Genomic DNA, 19,927 nt, shown 5'->3' with positions numbered 1-19,927 from the left:
CTGCCGTTACCGTGGTATCAGGGGCTCTGGTGTCTCTATGAGCAATCTGGCTCTGCGGCCAGGTTCAAACCCACTGGCTCCCATTTGCTCGGCTGAAAGTGTGATTGGCACTGCCTGCCTGCACAGGCCTCTTGCTGGTCACACTCCCACTTACCAACCTGACACCCTCCCTTGGCACGGGCCTTCTCTCTCTCCCTGTCTCTTTCTCTCCCTCTCTCTCTCTCTCCCTCCCTCCCTCTCATTTAACCTACCCCTCTCAGCGGGAGTCTTCCGGCTGAGAGCGCTATTGATCCCAGAATCAGAGCGCTCCTCCTCCTCCCGGAGGGGACATTTCCTGTCATCTGTTGACACCTCTCCAAGCCACACTTCAATTCTGTCTCATACATCCACACACATACGCTCACGACTTGTTTTTATCTTCTCTGTTGTTTCCCATTCAGTCTGTCTCTTGCCTCTACACCCACTCTCAGAGTGGCTGAAGCAGCTAACTGCTAACTGCTCGTCCGCTAGCCCTCTGTGTCACTAGTCACTGATGCTGCTTTATCTCTGGGCTCAGCTGTGGACGTGTAGTGCAAATTTGCAGCACAGTTTCTGCATTGCCAGACACCGAGCACAACAGCCGTCCATTTACTGTACCAGTCCCATCTCAAAGCACAAGTGGAGATGAAAGGAAATTAAAAATTAAAATATAAATAATTTATAGCATGACCCCCACAGAAAAGCACTCTTTGGAAAAAAAAAAAATTTAATACAGAAATGAACTAGTCACACAGCTATGGAGACCTTATCCTCAAGGCTATCATTTTGGCTTTCATTAGTCGGCTCTGGGAAAAAAAAACAGAAAAAGCGAAATCTAATGTCAGGTTTTTGGCTTTAAAAGGGAATCATTTTGTTAGTGTGAACCTCGTGATAATAAGCCAATAACACATGGTGAACAGGCATCATCGCTTCCTCGGCTTAATTGCATCCGTTATTACAGTGTGACTCATGCCAGGTCATTAGCACGGGGGGGGGGTGGACTAATGGATTGCTCAAGATGTGCGCATGATTCACCTGAGTCTCAGGATAAACATGAACCCAGCATACACCCACAGCTGTGGGGCCTCGTGCCACTGTTGTCAGGAAGCAGCCCCAAGGATGCACCCAGTAGGATGGTGGCCCTCCAGAAAGGTTATCAACACAAACAAATGTCAGAGGTGCTTCAGTGGATGCCTGGCTTCCACCGCATGTATTGAAAGGACTGCATTATGCTGCTGTATACCCTCCACCTACCCCCACCCACCCACCCACCCACCCACAGGCACACACTCCGATTTTTGTCTGTTTCATGTAGATGGTTGCAGATTCCTTATGTGCATTTTTGTGTTTGAATTTCATGGTCCATTAGCCCAGTATGTTCATTGTGCACAGGCTTTGTCATTACTGTGCACACACACACACACACACACACACACTTGGTAACATCTTCTGTGAGCAAGTCGTTCGGTGGCAGTTGGATGAGGAGATTTGAGGGAGCGTGCACAGCGGGTCGAAGGCCGAGCCTCCGCTGATGAAAATCCCTGGGAGTCATTCTTTTCACACGCACCACATAATCCACATTGCTCCCCCAACAATGCGCACCAAAAATGCAGCCCTGGCAGGGAGACATCTGTTCGAGGCTGGCGCTGCCAGCATGGCCACTCGCTGTGGGCTTTGCGCGCTCTGCTTTCTCTCCCAGTCTGAGTCCTCCTTCAGAGCAGAGGAAGAGCAGCACTCCTCCCGCACAAGCGCGGGGCTCTCATGGGAAGATCACGGTGGGAACAGTGTGTGCTTGGTGTGTGTTACAGTGTTGGAGGGGGGGGATTTGGCATGACTGAGAGTATGATCACTGTCAAGAAAAAGGGAAACAATAGGAGAAAACTGCTGTGAATATTTAAATTGGTGCATTTGTGGGATTTTCGGAGGAATTCCCTGTAGATTCTAAGTCCTCTTTTCAGTGCTGTAGGGAACATTGTAGGCTTTCAAGCAGTTTAGACTGATTGGAATTCATTGAATCTTTCATTGCTTCAATCCAAAGCTAAATCACCTTCAGAGTATGAATTCATCATGTTTTTTTCTCTTTCGACAGTTAAGAAAAACCTGTTGAAGCTCCTGTACACCAAAAATAGATATGTGTTCTGAATTTGTCACACCACAAAAAAAAGGTGTCATTAACCACCTAGACAAATCTGAATGAATAAAAACATGTATATGTTTATTAAATTAGGTTTCATCGTCGCATCATCAATACCCCTTTTCTGGAACCCCCTCCCAAACCAAAAGCACACAAAATGACGATGTTCTGTTTAATGCTCTGACTTAATTCAGTACCACATAGTTCACAGGTCTTTTTACATGTTTTCAGGAATAGTTTTCTACCTTATACAAGGTGTTTCCAAACACCTTGTTTCATTTTGAGCATTTTGTTTCTCTCTTTTCCTCCTTTATAACTGGCGGTAACATGTCAAATTAACCCTGACAAGCAACTTGTGGCACAGATCGCTGCAGTGCTGATGTAGTCTGTGCGTGTGTCTGTGTGTGCGACGTGTGGAGCGGTGCGGTGGCCTGAAAAGCCAAGCATGTTATCAGCATCTGACTTCACTCACACAATGATCCCCGGCAGCTGCTGCCACTTATGTTTGCTATCTCTCCTGCCACCACACACACACACACACAAAACATAAAAGCTCATTCAGGAATATTAAAATGTAATTAACTTTTAATTATTACCCATATTATTGTTTTTTTTTCTTGCATACTGATTATCCTCTCAGTTTCACTGCCAAGGGTAGAGATGGGTTTTAGATATTTTCAGACATGGTGTCCAATTAGAGCTGCAACAGGAGAGACCGGGCCAGTGTGGCTACAGACAGCCAGCACAGACACGGGCAGAGGGCAAGGCACATACCTCAAAGTTCCTCCAGTATCCACCGCGGCAACCACTCCACTGAGAAGCCTCAGCTACTTCTGAGATTTCCTGGAGGAAGCCTCCCCACCAGAGCAACCCCCATCCTGAGGCAGCCCACTTTCGCTTGCAACTCTAAGCCCGAGAAGTGAACATATTGCGGCCTCATCCGGCAGTCATTTGCTGGGGGGGGCCCGAGGCAGGGCCCATGCATCAGGCAGGCTGGCTGCTGCTGGCGCTGCGGGCGCTCTTCTCTTCTGTGCCGTATTTTCTCATGATGTCACTCCTTTAATATTCCTTCAGTCAGCGCGTGAGCAGGGCCAGCTCTGGAGCATCATGGATGTGGACTCGTCCATCATCTCCATCAGTCTCTCACTCTCACCGGAGACATCCATAATGCGCACACACACACACACATACACACATAGACATTAGGACACGCATACACACACACACAAACACACGCATACATACACATAGACATTAGAACACACATACATACATACACACACACACACACACACACACACACACACACACACACACACACACAGACATTAGAACACACATACATACATACACACACACACACACACACACACACACACACACACACACACACACACACATACACATAGACATTTGAACACACACACACACACACACACACACACATACACACACATACACATAGACATTAGAACACACACACACACACACATACACATACACATAAAATATCACACACATACCACTACACTGGCAAGGCGCTGAAAGTGGAGCCACACCAATAAAAAGCTGCAAATGGCTGACAATTAAGTTTATGCAAATGTTATAGGCTGACTGTGTTGAAGTGTCTCCTACACAGAGAAGATTAGGGCACTACTGAGCTGCCTCACACCTCCAGGGTGTTTTTTATAGGATGACTGTATAATGGCATCTGCACATGTTTTCTCTATTGTCTGAATTGTCTTTGCAGCTAGAGTGAAATCTGCGGTGCCATGGTCATGTCATTTTGTCATTCACCACTACCTAGTCAGTGATATGTTTTCCCCATTAAAGGAATTATCCGGAGTAAAATGCACTTTAGATCTATTTACGGATGATTGGGAGTACATACGTTGAGTTGACATCCAAATCATGTCATTCGGATGTGTTTTGAGAAAGTTCGATGTTACCGTTTTTAGTCAAAGCTCGTTAGCGTGGAAGCGAGAAGGGCATATTATTTCGCCGCTACAAAACGCTATTTTTATACCTCTTCTACAGTTCCAAACAACATTACACTTACGTGGTAGTGAGTAGAGGGTCCCTAAAGCCAAACCGAAGTATCCCGAGGTCTTTATGTGGTCGGATAGAAAGTCCAGAATGAATTTCATCAGTACCTTTCCGGAAATGTTGCCATCTTTGCTGCCATCTTAAGGGGAAAGTCCGTAGGAGTCGATTGCCAAGTGTGCTACGGACTACGGAGTGCAATGTTGTTTGGAACTGTAGAAGAGGTATAAAAATAGCGTTTTGTAGCGGCGAAATAATATGCCCTTCTCACTTCCACGCTAACGAGCTTTGACTAAAAACGGTAACATCGAACTTTCTCAAAACACATCCAAATGACATGATTTGGATGTCAACTCAACGTATGTACTCCCAATCATCCGTAAATCGATCTAAAGTGCATTTTACTCCGGATAATTCCTTTAAGCTTAAATGTCTCTAGTTTTACCACACCTGTTCCATATTGAACTGTGCACAGTGTTGATGGAGACGCCTCCTTCCTACCATCAGTATAAACGGTGGACCGGTGCTGTGTTTTTCTTGTCCAGATCAATCAACGTTGATTCATGTTCTATGTGTTTGAGGCCATATATATGTCAGGCGTGACTGACCTACAGTGATTGTCCCAGTTAATGATCTCCATCAGTTCGCCAGCCTGTGGTGGGTCGGTACAATGGAGTGGAAATGACATTTCAGCTCTTCAAGGAAATCAGTTTCCCCTCCCTCCATCATGCCCAACACACACACACACACACACACACACACACGTTCAGTCGACACTCTACCCATTTGCATTATTGGGTCTCATCAGTGGCACCATCTAATGATCAAAGCCAATGATGCTTGTCACTGCAGAGGCTCGCAAGCCGCCTGCTACTGCAGCAACATCCCGAGGCAGTGGCAGCCTGCTTAATCAAAGGCATATTCATTTTGCTTTCCTGCGCCCAGTTTATCTCTTCATCTTCATCATGTACCACCCGGAATCACAGTGTGTTGTGCCCGCTTCTTTGGGGACTTGTTAGGGGGTGGGGGGTGGTTGTATGATTCAGCAGATGTGAATATAAAAGGGGAAAGCAGTTCTGGAACATTCCTTTAAAGATTCATGCACATGCCCATCATCTCATTTGACATGTGGAGGGGTAGGACAGGTATGAGGTTCATTAGGGAAATCGTATAATAACATTGTGTAACTACAGTGCTGGGGATAACTGTGCGGGTCCTTTTCTTGGACATATGTGTTTCCAATGTGATTTAAGTTAAGTTACATCTTCACCAGGAGCATTGATATACCTGATGCTACAGAAGACATATCATAAAACGCATTTCATTGCATTTCAGATATTCAGTGTTTTCAGAGAAGGATGTGCACCTGCCCTGGTTCACAAAGAATGAACAGAAGTGCAGTGCATTTCTGTTGTTTTACTAAGCCCTGTTTGCCATAGTCCACGTCTGCTGTTATTTTATTAACCTTACAGAGTGTGTTAGGTTTAATCTCATCACTTCATCTCTCCCTTCAGTCGCTCACACAGTTGTATCACTGACTAACACACCAGAATCAAATCAGGATGGATAGTCAGGAGAGTCATATTTCAGTTTTATTAAAAGCACTGTTTTTAGCAGAGTCTGGTCAACTGCACAGTTCATTTAGTATTTGTTGTTGTTGTTGTTGTTGTTGTTTTTAGTATTGTTTTGTCAATGGTGTGTTTCTGTGTTTTCTTTTCACTACAGTGAACTGTGTTGATGTGGAGGCTAATAAACTGGGATTTCAATGCACCAGTCCAGATCAACTTAAAATGTCCAGTTAAACAGGGTAAGTAGTTCTATGTGTTGTCTTGATGGCTTTCACACTGACTGCAGAATGATTCAAAGTGCACTCCTGAAGTACCCTGCATATCAATATGAATTCTGCCATTCCCTAGCCTGCTGTTTCTAATTGTTTTGTTTTTAACTGTCAGAAAGATGAAGCACTAGCGGAAGTCACTGTGTTTTTGTAGTTTTGGCGAGTGTTCCTTGCTGTGTCTCTGGATTTGTATTCCTTGCTGCAGTGAAACTGTCAGTATGTGTGAGAAAGGACATGTTAATGTAACCTACAATGTAAAACATAATAATACAAAACACACACTCACACACATGCATTATTTGTGCCAAGGAGATTGTCTATAGGAATTCAATTGAGTCAGGACTTTTTGCTGTTAAAATGTCAGCCAACCATGCTTATTTTCATTTCATGACATTGCATTTGTTGAGAGTTTATTATGTATTTGCACTGTTGCCGGAATGTGTTTGTGGGAGAAGTTGGGTTTGGAATACAAGTGAAGCATGCAGGGTTCCCACGGGTCATGGAATTTCTGGAATTTCTTATTTTGATAAAGTCTATTCCAGACATGGAAAGTCAGGGAATTTGTATCATATTTGGGGCAAAGTCATGGAATATCAGGGCATTTTGTTGTATCAGTTTTTATTAGCTTTACTGCTTGCTTGAGTGGTGGTGGTAGGCCCTACTTTGTTTATTCCGTGCCCATATATTCATATTCAAGATTCTTGAACGCTACGCGCCTGCTCTGAAATCTTATGTCATTATAGGTCATGGAAATGTAGGGGTTTTGTCAGGGAAAATCAGGGAACAGTCATGGAATTTTACATTTGACTTAAAGTGGGAACCCTAAGCATGTATATATACACATAGGCAGTAGAACATAGTATCCAATAAAGTTGGAGGTCACTATAATGCAAATCCCTTAAAAATGCAGTGATTGATAATCATAGAAATATGCTATAAACTAATGATCACATACAGTACCTTTAGGGGAACATCTTGGAAAAGCTGGGCCAGTGGCTAAGTACATCTTTAAATGGGGTGAGAGACTGGGAAATTGTCTACGATTCTGCTTGCTGGTTATAAAGGCTAGAGAAAAACAAAAACAACTCCTCTTGTCTTTGACGCTGTTGTGATGCCTGATTGTTCCTCGCCCATACCCCAGCCCTGTCCCTGCCTACTCCTAATGTTAATGGCCCCCTCCTGTTTTGTAGTGTCTCCAAATCAACCCCCCACCCCTCCAAAAAATGATAAGTGTAGGCAGAGGGTGTGCCAAAGGTGTGCCATAGATATAGGCAACATACACTGATTAAGAAACCTGGTTCAAAAGTTTATGATATGCATGCTAATTAGTAATATGGCAATTGTAATGTGGCAATAGTAGACATGGTCAAATCTCTATATGTTTTCCTAAAATATTGACTTGGCTATTCAATACCTCAGAATTCCAAAGTGTGGAAGTTTACTGGTGTATTACCGGTGATTTGTGAAAACATTTTTCCATTATGGCAACAATCTGTGCTTCTTATGTAGAAATTTGCAGACTTTAAGGCTTGATGTTAACTTTGCGGAGGGATGTGTTGTGTTTTACATGAAAATGAAGTAATCATAATAGGAAGTCTGGATTGCGGATGTTAAAATAAAGGTTTTTATAGGACCTTACAAGTTGAATTGTAATGCAATACTCCCTGAGCAAGACACTCCGGGGGAGGCTGCCAGCTAGTATGAAGGACTCATTGTAAGCAAGCAAAAAGAGAGTGATTTGTTAAAAAAGAAAAAACTGTGCAAAGTCACACCTACTGAAATGTTGGCAAGTTTTGAGAACTGTGGCGTGCAGGAATAGCAGACAAACACACACACACATACACACAAACTACACACAAACTCTTCTCCAATTATGGTGGTAGAATTGGAAAGGCACCTGAGAGCTATACCAATCATTTCTGAAGAGGTGTTGACAGTAGATTGAAGGCCACTGTTATTTTTGATGGCAGAAGACTGGAACCGATAAATAAATTGTCTCCATGCTTTCTGTAGAGCTGTAGGACGAGGAGATGATGGTGCTGTAAAAATCTAACCTTTCCAAGACCTGCTACTTTTAAAAGAGGGTTTACTCTGAATGTAAAGACCGTTTTGTTGCAGCAGTATTACAGATTGTGGTGTAATAGTGTTGATAAAACTGCAAGCAAATGCCCCTTCTGTTGGTGTTTTAGAGGCAATATGTTATGGACAATGTATATCTTGTGACATTGAGCCCAAGCAGCATCATATTAGTTGCATATTGTGTTGTCTAATTCATATATACCGGTAATCAGAGGATAAAAAAGGACTTGCTTCCTGCTGCAGCACTTATGTTAAAACCCCAAGGAAATCATACTCCTGGTTTTATGAGCCTCGTGATGTATTTCTGGTTTTTAATATCTTTGCCCAAAAGAGGTATCTTTTGCAGTAGCAGATCATTAGCATTTATGAAGTGGGATTTGTCTATGGTCTTGACATCTTTTCTGTTGTCATACAAAAGTTTGAGAGTCACTGAGTTCAAGCATCATATTTGGAGCTTCAGCAGCTCAGCGTCTCTATGATCAGCCTCTGCTGACAGAGGGCGAGGGCATCCGACTGCAGATGTGGTGCTGGGGGTGGGGGGAGTTAGTCATGAAGCTGTGACGTTACGCCAACCTAACCCCCAGGCCGCCCCTGATAGTGCCTGCTACGAGTCAGGAGCTGTGGATTAACCTGGAAGTACAGGAGTCTGAAGAATGATCTGATAGTGGACACTGTTTTCACCCCTGGAGAAATCCAGATAGCGGTCTGTGTGTGTCTGTGTGTGTCTGTGTGTGTCTGTGTGTGTGTGTGTGTGTGTGTGTGTGTGTGTGTGTGTGTGTGTTATCTGGAGGCGCATGGCCTGACACAGAGGGTCTGACACGTGCTGATAAAGGACCGAGGCTAGTGGGGCTCTGACTGCACACTTACGTTCACTCTGCACACGTAGTTGCAGGTGTTTGCAGTAATATGGAAGTTGATAGCCATTCTTGAATGCAGCCATACTGGCTATCCATCCAAATATTCTTTGATCAGTGTAATCGGTTGTAGACAGCTTATTTTTTTTAGCCTTAGGAAATGGGAAGACTTACTGAAGACTGTAAAAGAAGAGATTGCAGAGTGATATGTACAAGTAATCTGTTGTTCTCAGTCTATTGACAGTGTTTTGTGTTGTTGAAAGTAATTATGATGAGCGCTGCCAGTGCAGCATGTGCGCACACATACACACTCATACTGGCACACTGTACTTCACCTTTTCACGTTTTTCAACTTTAGAATTAATTTTGTTATTTTGTTACAGTTCAAGCACTTTGATCAGTTCAGACTGTGTATATTGTTGCATTGCATTGTTGAACAATCATTGAGTAACCAAGAGAAGAGGTTTCCTAAAATAAATAAAAAATACTGTAGTCTTAGACCTTTTACTGCTGAAACGTACCTGCCTGTCCTCTCAAATATAGCCATCAATTGGCTTTATATTTTCATAGCTGAATGAGTATTGACCTAAAATGGAAATGTTAAACAACCTTTAGACACTGCAGCCTTTTCAGTTATTAGTGGGGGAGTCTGCTAGGAGCCTGTGTAAAAGTGACATTAGCATTGACTGGGTGAGCAATGAGATTGAGACATGAGTAGAGTCCTGGGACAGAGTGCTCATTAATTGAACAGAAGAGATGATATCATAGAGGAGGAAGGAGATCGGATCAGTGGAGAGGAAAGAGGAAAGGGAAGCACAGAGTGGAGATGAAGAAATCTGATAAACCACGGCAGAGAGAGAGAGAGAGAGAGAGAGAGAGAGAGAGAGAAGCGAACGATGTGTCTTCCAAGGACTCAAGCGAAGGTGGAGGACAAGGGGACATCTGTTTAGGGGGATGCTGATTTGGTTTTGGCCTCCAGGCAACATTCCATATTCAGTTTGAAGGCTGTCGCGGTCCCCTAAGCGAACATCAGAAGGAAATAATCCTCTTTCATGCTGATGCTGCCTCTTGTTTTGCAGCAAGATGTTTAACCTTTCATTTCCAGCATCATTTGTGTATTAGCTGTACTTTGTGTGGACACTGTGAGTTCTTTGTGATCTAAACCCATCACTGGCATTCTCTTACTATCAGCACGGCTAGGGGAGAAAAAAGCTCCACGCTGACGTGTTTCCAAAAAGCTTGGGACAATTTAGACTAATCATAAGCCTTTTGGTGGCAAATTTCACGGGAAGCCTTCTTAAGCCATGCCATATATGTATTTGTTTTTGCAGAGGAAAATGGAGCAGTGCTTTCAGCATGTGGTGGAAAACAGACCGACTCTTGGCACTGGTGACTGTTATTTTTTCCCAAAGTGCACCAGAAGGTGAAACACGTGGTCAGACAGGCACTCATTCAGAACGGGTGTTCCATTTGCCGAAAGCAATAGCTCAGCTCATTAAATTTTAACCAACACCTCTCCATATCACCTCTCTATATTTTTTCATCTGATTTTAGGTATCTGACTAACTTCTGAAAATATGGAACAAGAAGCTGAAGGCTATTGCTATTGGCAGTATTTTGAGGACATGTTAGACAAGTTTATAGATAAAATAATGGCATGCTGCTCTTTTAAAAAAAAATAAAAACGGATAATGATCTCGATATGAAGACAAGAGAACAGAGATTGACGCTTTGGTGTACGGGGGTGGAGGAGGCCAAAGACTGCTCAGCAAGTGGCAAAGTGTGTGGTGATGATGAGAGTGCCTATTTTATGCTGAACTGATCAATAGTCTTTCAGCAAACACTGAAAAATGAGTCATTTCATGAATTGTAAGCATGTAACATAACTGGTGTCTAATTATAACTCCATATTCACCTTTTCTGCCTCTCTTGGTTATTGAACATCTCACTCTTCATACTCCTGGTGTCTTCGAGCTGATGTCAGCAGTAACATGGACTTCACTTAGCACATTTAATCTCACTAAAGCCTCGGCAGCTGAGATGTCAAGATGCTATTAATGATTAAAGTTTTTGTATCAGTTATGGACACTTGAAAATTATTTCAATTTAAAAGCAAGGGTTAAGTCCCCTATGCGAATTCAGATGAGTTATGAGGTTTTCAGTGTGTTAAATCCCTGTTGAGACTATAAATGTAGCTGTAGAGCTCCTCTGATGTTGATACACTGCTAAGGTATTCGGGTCTCCAATTTCATCTTGTAAAGTTCTGAGACCAGGAATCTTCATTCAAAGTTCTTCATTTCTTACCTGTGCTGGAGGAGTTCTATTTGCCTTGCCTGCGAATCATTTTTGGGTTGGCAAAAGTCATTTATGTCAGCACCATGCAGATTAAAAGGTGCCTCCCTTTGTACCTCCGACTCCCCAGTATCGCAGTGGAGTGTCGAGCAGCGATAGCAAGTCCTGTGCGAGTTTCCTCACCACGGTTGAATTTTCCCCTTTGATCAAATGCAGATGAAAGGTTTTGTGTGTGTGACATGGAAGCCCATATTTTAATCCAGCAGTCACAGCTGATGTGCATGGTGGAAGGGGGAGGTGGGGGACCCTGGGGAGTCACGCCTGCCTCGCACTGGAGAAAGCAAATTGAGTCGTCCACAGCAAGCCATCATTCAGGCAGCACAGAGCAAAGCAATCAGGGCAAAAAGGTCATTGGTCACTAAGACTGGTACACACAAGCTGTGCTGGTGCCTTTTTATCCAATAAAAGGTAAAAGGATGTGGAGCACATAGTTTATGGGATAGAAGTTCGGTATTCGGTATGAAGGCCTCAAGTAGTACGTGTTGGCAACAATACCTCAAGCAGCATCACACTGAGCACAGGGGCCCCCCAAGGCTGCGTGCTCAGTCCGCTGCTCTTCACCCTGCTGACGCATGACTGCACTGCAACCTACAGCAACAATCACATAGTGAAATTTGCTGACGACACAACTCTGGTGGGTCTCATCACCAAGGGCGGCGAGACTCAATACAGGTTGGAGGTCGACCATCTGACCACGTGGTGCAGGGACAACAACCTCCTGCTGAGCGTCCAGCAAGACCAAAGAGATTGTTGTTGACTTCGGAGAGGTCACACCCAACACCTGCCACTGACCATCGGCGGTGCTGTGGTGGAGAGAGCGAGCAACACCAAATTCCTGGGGTGCACATCAGTGAAGACCTCTCCTGGACCACCAACACTGCATCACTGGCGAAGAGAGCTCAGCGCCGCCTGTACTTCCTCGCGGAAACTCAGGCGAGCAAGTGCTCCACCAGCCATCATGACCACATTCTACCGAGGCACCATTGAGAGCATCCTCTCCAGCTGTATCGCTGTGTGGGGCGGAAGCTGCACTGAATACAACAGGAAAGCCCTGCAGCGCATAGTGAACACAGCTGGAAGGATTATTGGTGCTTCACTCCCCTCCCTGAAGGACATTTACACCACCCACCTCACCCGCAAGGCGACCAAAATTGTGAGTGATGCAAGTCACCCCGCTCACAATCTGTTTGATCTACTGCCCTCTGGGAAGAGGTACAGAAGCCTGCGCTCCCGCACTACCAGACTCACCAACAGCTTCATACACCAAGCTGTAAGGATGCTGAACTCTCTCCCTCCTCTCCCCCCTCCACCCTCAGCTACATAACATCCTGGACATTGGACCCACAATGGCCGCCTGCACTACTCCACTTGCACACTTGTACACTTTACAACTTGTTGTTGTTGTCCTGAAAACACAACACTTCTGCTGCTCTTACATAACTTGCACCACTATGCCACTTTCTTTCTTACTTAGGTCAAACAGAACTACCCAAGCCTTTTATTAGCCTGACTTTGCACTAGTATTTTATTGACTGTCTATGCACAATTTCAACCAAATTTTGCTGCTCTTATTTTTTCATTATTATATGTGCCCTCTTATTTACTTATTTACTTACTTTTTTGTTTACTTGAATGTTATGTTTGTCTGTGGACTTAAATTGGTAAAATATGTCTTGTCTTCACCGTGGGATAGTGAGAAACGTAATTTCGATCTCTTTGTATGTCTGGAACATGTGAAGAAATTGACAATAAAGCTGACTTTGACTTTGACTTTGAAGGCACTTCTGGATGGCAGCAGCTTCATTATTTGGTGATGCTAAATTCATTTACATTCATACATTTAGGAGATGTTATCTGCGGCAACTCACAAATGAGTCACAGTAGGCAGTACAAATTATTCATAGGGCTTTTGTAAGATGAACGAGGTACGTGAAATTAATTGGATGTTTCAGTCCTCAACTATGCAAGATGAAGCTGGAGGTCATAACATTTTGACTAATCCTAATCATTTGAAAAGTGTAAATGATCTATTTACAACACAGTATGGAGATGTTATTTGGAGTCAGGAAACAGCATTTCTACAGCTTTGAGACCTTGTAATGTTTTTTTTTCTCTAATGAATATCATATAATAAGGTGATCAGACAAAAATAGATATTACAAGGTGGGTATCGTCAGTTGTTTAATTAAGTGTGCTTGCTGAAAGCAGCACACTTATTGTTCTTCTTAAGTTTTCTTATTCCTGTAAGCCCGATTTTTGGCCAGCTCCTGCTCCAAGACCTTTTGAGATATCGCCACCGGTCCAACTCTGGAACGTCCGGCCGGAACCGGTGTAGTGTGGAAATTGAAAATGATGTCACTGACCCTTGAATAGAAAGCGAAACTAAAGTTTCACAGGTCACAAATTTGGTCCGAACTTCACGAAACTTGACGTACATGATCCTTGGACCAAGCCTCACAAAAGTTACAGAAAGGATTTTTGATTTTCAGAAGCGTTTGCCCGTCACAGCCAAACGAAATCGGCGGTGAAGCTCCGAAACAGGAAGTCGTCCATATCTCAGGAACACTGTCACATATCGATACCAAATTTTGTATATGAACTCGGGACTCCAATGTGAGGGTGCATAAGCTAAAAAAAAAAGAAATATTCCAAAAGTTTCCAGCATTTGGCAAACCACCCACCCGTATTTGGTAACTGCCACCTTTCACCTTCGCAGTTGCACCTCTATCACAATGCCCTCCAAGTATGCACAATGTCTCTGGGCAGCCCTGCCCAATCATGAAATCCTTGCTCAGCCATGGGATAGTATGGACTTACGAACTGAAATGGCAAGGAGAACATCATCAGCTATTTATTGCTGACGTAGTACAGTTATTTTCACATTGACGGTATTCAAATAAAATGTTTCATTATTGTTAAATATCATGATGGGAGAGTATTATTAAAATTTTACAAGTGTGCAAATTCATATGTTTACGGGCAATTAGGTTTTACTGTGTTGTTTTGTTGTAAAGACATGTAAGGCATTCTGGGCCATGTAATGAGTGGTGGTCGGCAGCACTCCATAAGTATTAATATGAATAGGTGTTTCTGTAAACCTAGGGACAATAAACAGCTATCTCTGTTACAAAAACGAGCTGGTAATCGCTCATTGAAGAGGAAACTATGATAAAAAGATTGTTTTCCTAAAAGCATGGAGTTGACGAAAGAATAAGCAGCTGTCAAGTTAATCTTAAATAGCCTACATCTGAACGCTAGGTGGCAACGTTGTATTACATTTCAATAAATGCGGTGGAATTAGTGTGAGCTTCATAAGGAAGGCAGGTGCAAATATTATGTAATTTATCATGGGAAATTATTGGAAATGTTATTTCTTGTTTATTCTAATTGCAAACCACACACATCCATTCGTAATCACACGTAGGCCTACACATTTAAAGGGAAACTTGGCAGGATATCCCCCCTGCTGGAGATAGCATTATGCTATGTCAAACTGTGGAAAAAGATAACGATAAAGCACATGGATTTGTTTACAAGCTAGCAAAACAGTTAGCATAAGTTCGGCAGACAATGTGGATGTTACAAGGTAAGAAACACGATTTAAAACGAGTTTCTTGTTTCTCACTTCTCTTTCCGGGACGGTAGTCTCAATGTTGCAAGTAGAGATGCACCGATATGGAATTTTAGGGCCGATAACGATACGATAACCGATAATATTACTCTTGAAAAAAAATTGTGAAAAGTGATTTGGGGAACTGCGGGTAACTGAATACAGCTGCAACTCCTCAGACTGTATCTTATGTCTGTCTACTCTGTTGCGCACAACCTGCTGCAGCAGAAATGAAAGGCCAAAGGTTTTAATAACTTATTATGATGACCTGTCTGGAACTGAAGCAGGAATGGTTAGCATATTTGTAGGTAGTAGGCTAATACAAAACCCAAGCTAACGTAATGCAAATATAATACTAAAACACAACTTAGAACTAGGTCTACTTATGTACCCACTAACCCCACGTCCCACTAACGAGTTTGCTTATTTGTTTCCCCGATCAGCACGGTAAAGTGCAAACACACCAGCACAAGATGGCTCTAGATAGGACTGAGCTCCGCTCTGGTAAGGTTAAATGGCGGATCATTCACGAGACGATTTTGAGATGCACAGATTCCCAAATGAACGCATATCCACAGATTTTGTTAGAGTGGTGAAATACATTCACACCGCAGACATTATATTGAGGAAAAAGTATAGCCAACCAAGCTCAAGTAGCTCAGTGTAGCCAGACGGACCATACGTAGGCCTAAATTAGGACTTTAAAAAATATCGGCGCAAATTATCGGCCAGAATTCTGTTATCGGACCGATAATAATATTTTCATTTTTTCACTTATCGGCCAATTATATATCGGCTGCCGATATATCGTGCATCCCTAGTTGCAAGGTTGGTTTTCCGCCTGGGGACGCTAGGGGCAGCGGGAAAAGTCACCATTTTCACCGGAACAGGTCATTTAACCATCCAAATGATTTCTAAACGGGTTTATTACGTTGAAATAGTTGCCAAGATCCCCTTTAATACCTGGAAGACCCTCATTTCGTTTATTTGATGTTGCCTAGCAATGGGAACAGACTTCAGAGCAAAGATTCTAGAACAGAGCTTCAGAGAGACACGTTTTGAGTTTGTGGCCAAGTACCTAAAATATCGGTTTCCATGTGTATGTGCTGGATGGTGTGCTTCCTTTATGAAAGTAAGTGTTTTATAGAGTTACAGACATAACTAGAAAACACAATTCCAGGGAATTACCAGTGCATGAAAATGCAAAACATATGGTGTGAAATATATTGTTAAAACAGATTATGTGCTAATTGGTAACCAACATGATGAGGTTTAATATAGTTGAAATGACTGAACTAGGTAGATGAGGTTTAATATAGTTGGAATGACTGAACTAGGTAGATGAGGTTTAATATAGTTGGAATGACTGAACAGATGAGGTTTAATATAGTTGGAATGAGAACAGATTTAATAGGTTTAAAAGGTTAATTTATTTGCTAGGTAGACTAGGTTTAATATAGTTGGAATGACTGGACAGCTAAATAGGTGGATAGTTTAAATGGTTAAATTATTTGCTAGGTAGATGAGATTTAATATAGTTGAAATGACTGAACTAGGTAGATGAGGTTTAATATAGCCTGGCCACCTGGCCTAGGATTCTAATTGCTTAACGGCAGTCTTAATAGAGCCAGCCATATTGCATGCTTAAAGCCTGAGACAGAGTATATAGTTTAAAAAATGTAGATAGTGTAATGGATGTTGATAGACAGATTGTTTAATCTTGACGGATAGTTTAATGGGTGGATGAGTGAATGGTTTGAAGAGGATGAATGGATAGAAAGTTGGATGAAATGTGTCTTATATCCTTGTAGAATGGAGAGACACAGAGAGAGTTGGCCTAGTTCAGTAGAAAGCAGTTGATACAGGTGCAATCAGTTGAACTGATTCTTTGATGGGGCCTAGATGAGCAGCTGGAAGATGATACAGGTGCAAATTAAGTTAATTACAGTGCATGAAAATGCACTGTACTGTTTTTCCTAGGCTTCTTCTTATTAGAGTGCATGAAAATGCACTCTACTGTTATCCGATTTATTGTTATTAGAGTGCATGAAAATGCACTCTATTGTTACCCGATTTATTACAATGCATGAAAATGCACTGTACTGTTCTTCCTAGGCTTCTTCTTATTCTTCCGCTAACACATTTAATGCAGCTTCAACTATGTTACGTAGGTCTTACTATCTAAACTATCCATCAACATCCATTAAACAATCTGCCTATCAACATCCATTCAACTTTCTGTCTATCAACATCCATTACACTATCTACATTTTTTAAACTATATACTCTGTCTCAGGCTTTAAGCATACAATATGGCTCTATTAAGACTGCCGTTAATTTTCATGCACTGTAATAATAAGAAGCCTAGGAAAAACAGTACAGTGCATTTTCATGCACTGTAATTAACTTAATTTGCACCTGTATCATCTTCCAGCTGCTCATCTAGGCCCCATCAAAGAATCAGTTCAACTGATTGCACCTGTATCAACTGCTTTCTACTGAACTAGGCCAACTCTCTCTGTGTCTCTCCATTCTACAAGGATATAAGACACATTTCATCCAACTTTCTATCCATTCATCCTCTTCAAACCATTCACTCATCCACCCATTAAACTATCCATCAAGATTAAACAATCTGCCTATCAACATCCATTCAACTTTCTGTCTATCAACATCCATTACAATATCTACATTTAACTTTTAAACTATATACTCTGTCTCAGGCTTTAAGCATACAAGATGGCTCTATTAAGACTGCCGTTAAGCAATTAGAATCTTAGGCCAGGTGGCCAGGCCACCTGCACCCTATCAGTTTCTCAGGCTAACCTTTTAAACTATCCACCTATTTAACTGTTCAGTCAGTCCAACTATATTAAACCTCATCTACCTAGCAAATAATTTAACCTTTTACACTATCCACCTATTTAACTTTCCAGTCATTCCAACTATATTAAACTTTGTCTACCTAGCAAATAATTAACCTTTTAAACTATCCACCTATTTAACTGTTCAGTCATTCCAACTATATTAAACCTCATCTACCTAGTTCAGTCATTTCAACTATATTAAACCTCATCATGTTGGTTGCCAATTAGCACATCATCTGTTTTAACAATATATTTCACACCATATGTTTTGCATTTTCATGCACTGGTAATTCCCTGGAATTGCGTTTTCTAGTTTAATAATGTTGCTGCGTGAATCACGGTAAGCGCGAATGAAGTGGCCACTTCTTAATAGGACTCACTGTATGGAAGTAAGCTAAGTAAAATAGAGATGTTTAAAATAAGATAAAGTTAGGATATGCCCGCTTGACAACGGCAGAGATAACTGGCCTTTGGCCATAGCAACCATCCATTTAGAACGACTGGCCTTCATAGCAACCAAGGATCTTAGCTGTGATTCATGTAGCTACAGTATGCATGCAATGTGATGCAAAGTATAGAAAGGTGATGAAATATACAGAGACAGGTCAAGAAATATAGTGCAATGTAGACAGTAGTATACAGTTGATTTACAGAAGGTGGTTTAGAGTAATATGAATTAAATATAAATATGTGCAGTGTATTAGCAGTTATCTCATATAATAAATAGAATAATGTATGTAGATGTAGCAGTAACATTATAATAGTAGAAATAATAATATAGATATATGCAGTGTATTAACAGAATATAATAAACATAATAAATATGAATATTCAATATGACAAATACATAACAGATATGTACATAACATACAGCTATGTGCAGCGTGGAAACAGTGTCATTGTAGTGCAGAAACAACATTATAAGAGTAGTAAGAACTAGATGTACCGCATAGCGGTACAAAATATGACCGCCGCTCAGTCCTGTACATCCGTTCCGCGAAAATAAATCACACTTCAATTTGTCTCCAAATTTTACTCCATCCCCCACTCTTGAAACTTTTGTGTATGCTTGTTTGGCATGCCTGAGTGTGTGTGTGCGGCTGCACAGAAAGTAGCCTACTGGTGCTGAAAAGGTGAATAGATTGTAGAATAGCCAAAGAAGATGTAGCATTGTTGTAAAACCTTTAAAATCTCTAAACAATCACAAGTAGGGTAGTTCATCACAGTTCATCCATTGCAACTGGATTGATGAAAGGTCACTTACACCTGTAGGCTACATTGTATTTGGGAAAAGCAAAAGGTATCAGCATAATGCTATTTATTTATTTATTTATTTATTTATTTATTTATTTATTTATAAACAAAAACATCTCTGTCAGTTCCATGCCGTTTTCAATAGCTATCAAAAACAAAGGTCATTTTTGGATGGATGGATTTTTTGTGAATGTTTCTTCTTCTACATAAGATTTTAGTCATCTTTAGCTTTCACCAGACCAAGCTCAATCTTTTAAGAAATCAAAAAATAACTAGAAATGCAATTCCAAGGAATTACCAGTGCATGAAAATGCTAAAGTTGTGATGTAAAATATCATGTATAGTTAAAACCGATAATACAGAGATGGTTACTACGGTGATGCTAGGATAGACATGGTGGTTGCAAAGCTTAATAAAAGTTGATAGTTTAAAAGTAGACTGTTTAAAAGCTGAATGTAGATAGTTTACAAGTTGTTGATAGACAGTAGATAGTTTAAAAGTTGTTGATAGACAGCTAGTTTAATAGATAGTTTAATGATAGTTTAAAAGTAGACCGTTTAAAAGTTGAAGGTAAATAGTTTAAAAGTTGTTGACAGACTGAAAGTTTAATGAATGTTTATATTCAAATAGTTTAATGGCTGTGTATAGGTAGATATTTGATGATAACTGAAAGTTGGAATGGCTCTAATGTTTGCTAGTAGTTATGCTAAGATGATTTTTAACTATGCTAACCATGCTACTTAGCTAATGTTTTATAGCGGTGCTAGCAATGCTAACCATGCTACTTAGCTAACGTTTTCTAGCAGTTTAATGAATGTTGATATTCAAATAGTTTAATGGCTGTGTATAGGTAGATATTTGACGATAACTGAAAGTTGG

The 19,927-nt window shown here is 41.5% G+C and overlaps 1 protein-coding gene across 4 annotated transcripts in view; it reads left to right on the top strand.

Moving 5' to 3' along the window:
- dlgap1a (discs, large (Drosophila) homolog-associated protein 1a) overlaps positions 1-19,927 on the top strand; it is a 118,422-nt gene that overhangs the window by 27,160 nt on the left and 71,335 nt on the right. For all 4 annotated transcript variants that reach the window (XM_048240153.1, XM_048240138.1, XM_048240147.1 and 1 more), the window contains exon 2: positions 5,921-6,002. The gene's annotated coding sequence lies outside the window, so the exon portion shown is untranslated. The remainder of the gene's footprint in view (positions 1-5,920; positions 6,003-19,927) is intronic.

Source organism: Alosa alosa, chromosome 1 (assembly GCF_017589495.1).
Source record: "Alosa alosa isolate M-15738 ecotype Scorff River chromosome 1, AALO_Geno_1.1, whole genome shotgun sequence".
NCBI lineage: Eukaryota > Metazoa > Chordata > Actinopteri > Clupeiformes > Clupeidae > Alosa > Alosa alosa.
Note: the sequence above shows the minus strand (reverse complement) of the source record. Positions and strands in the feature narration are given on the sequence as shown.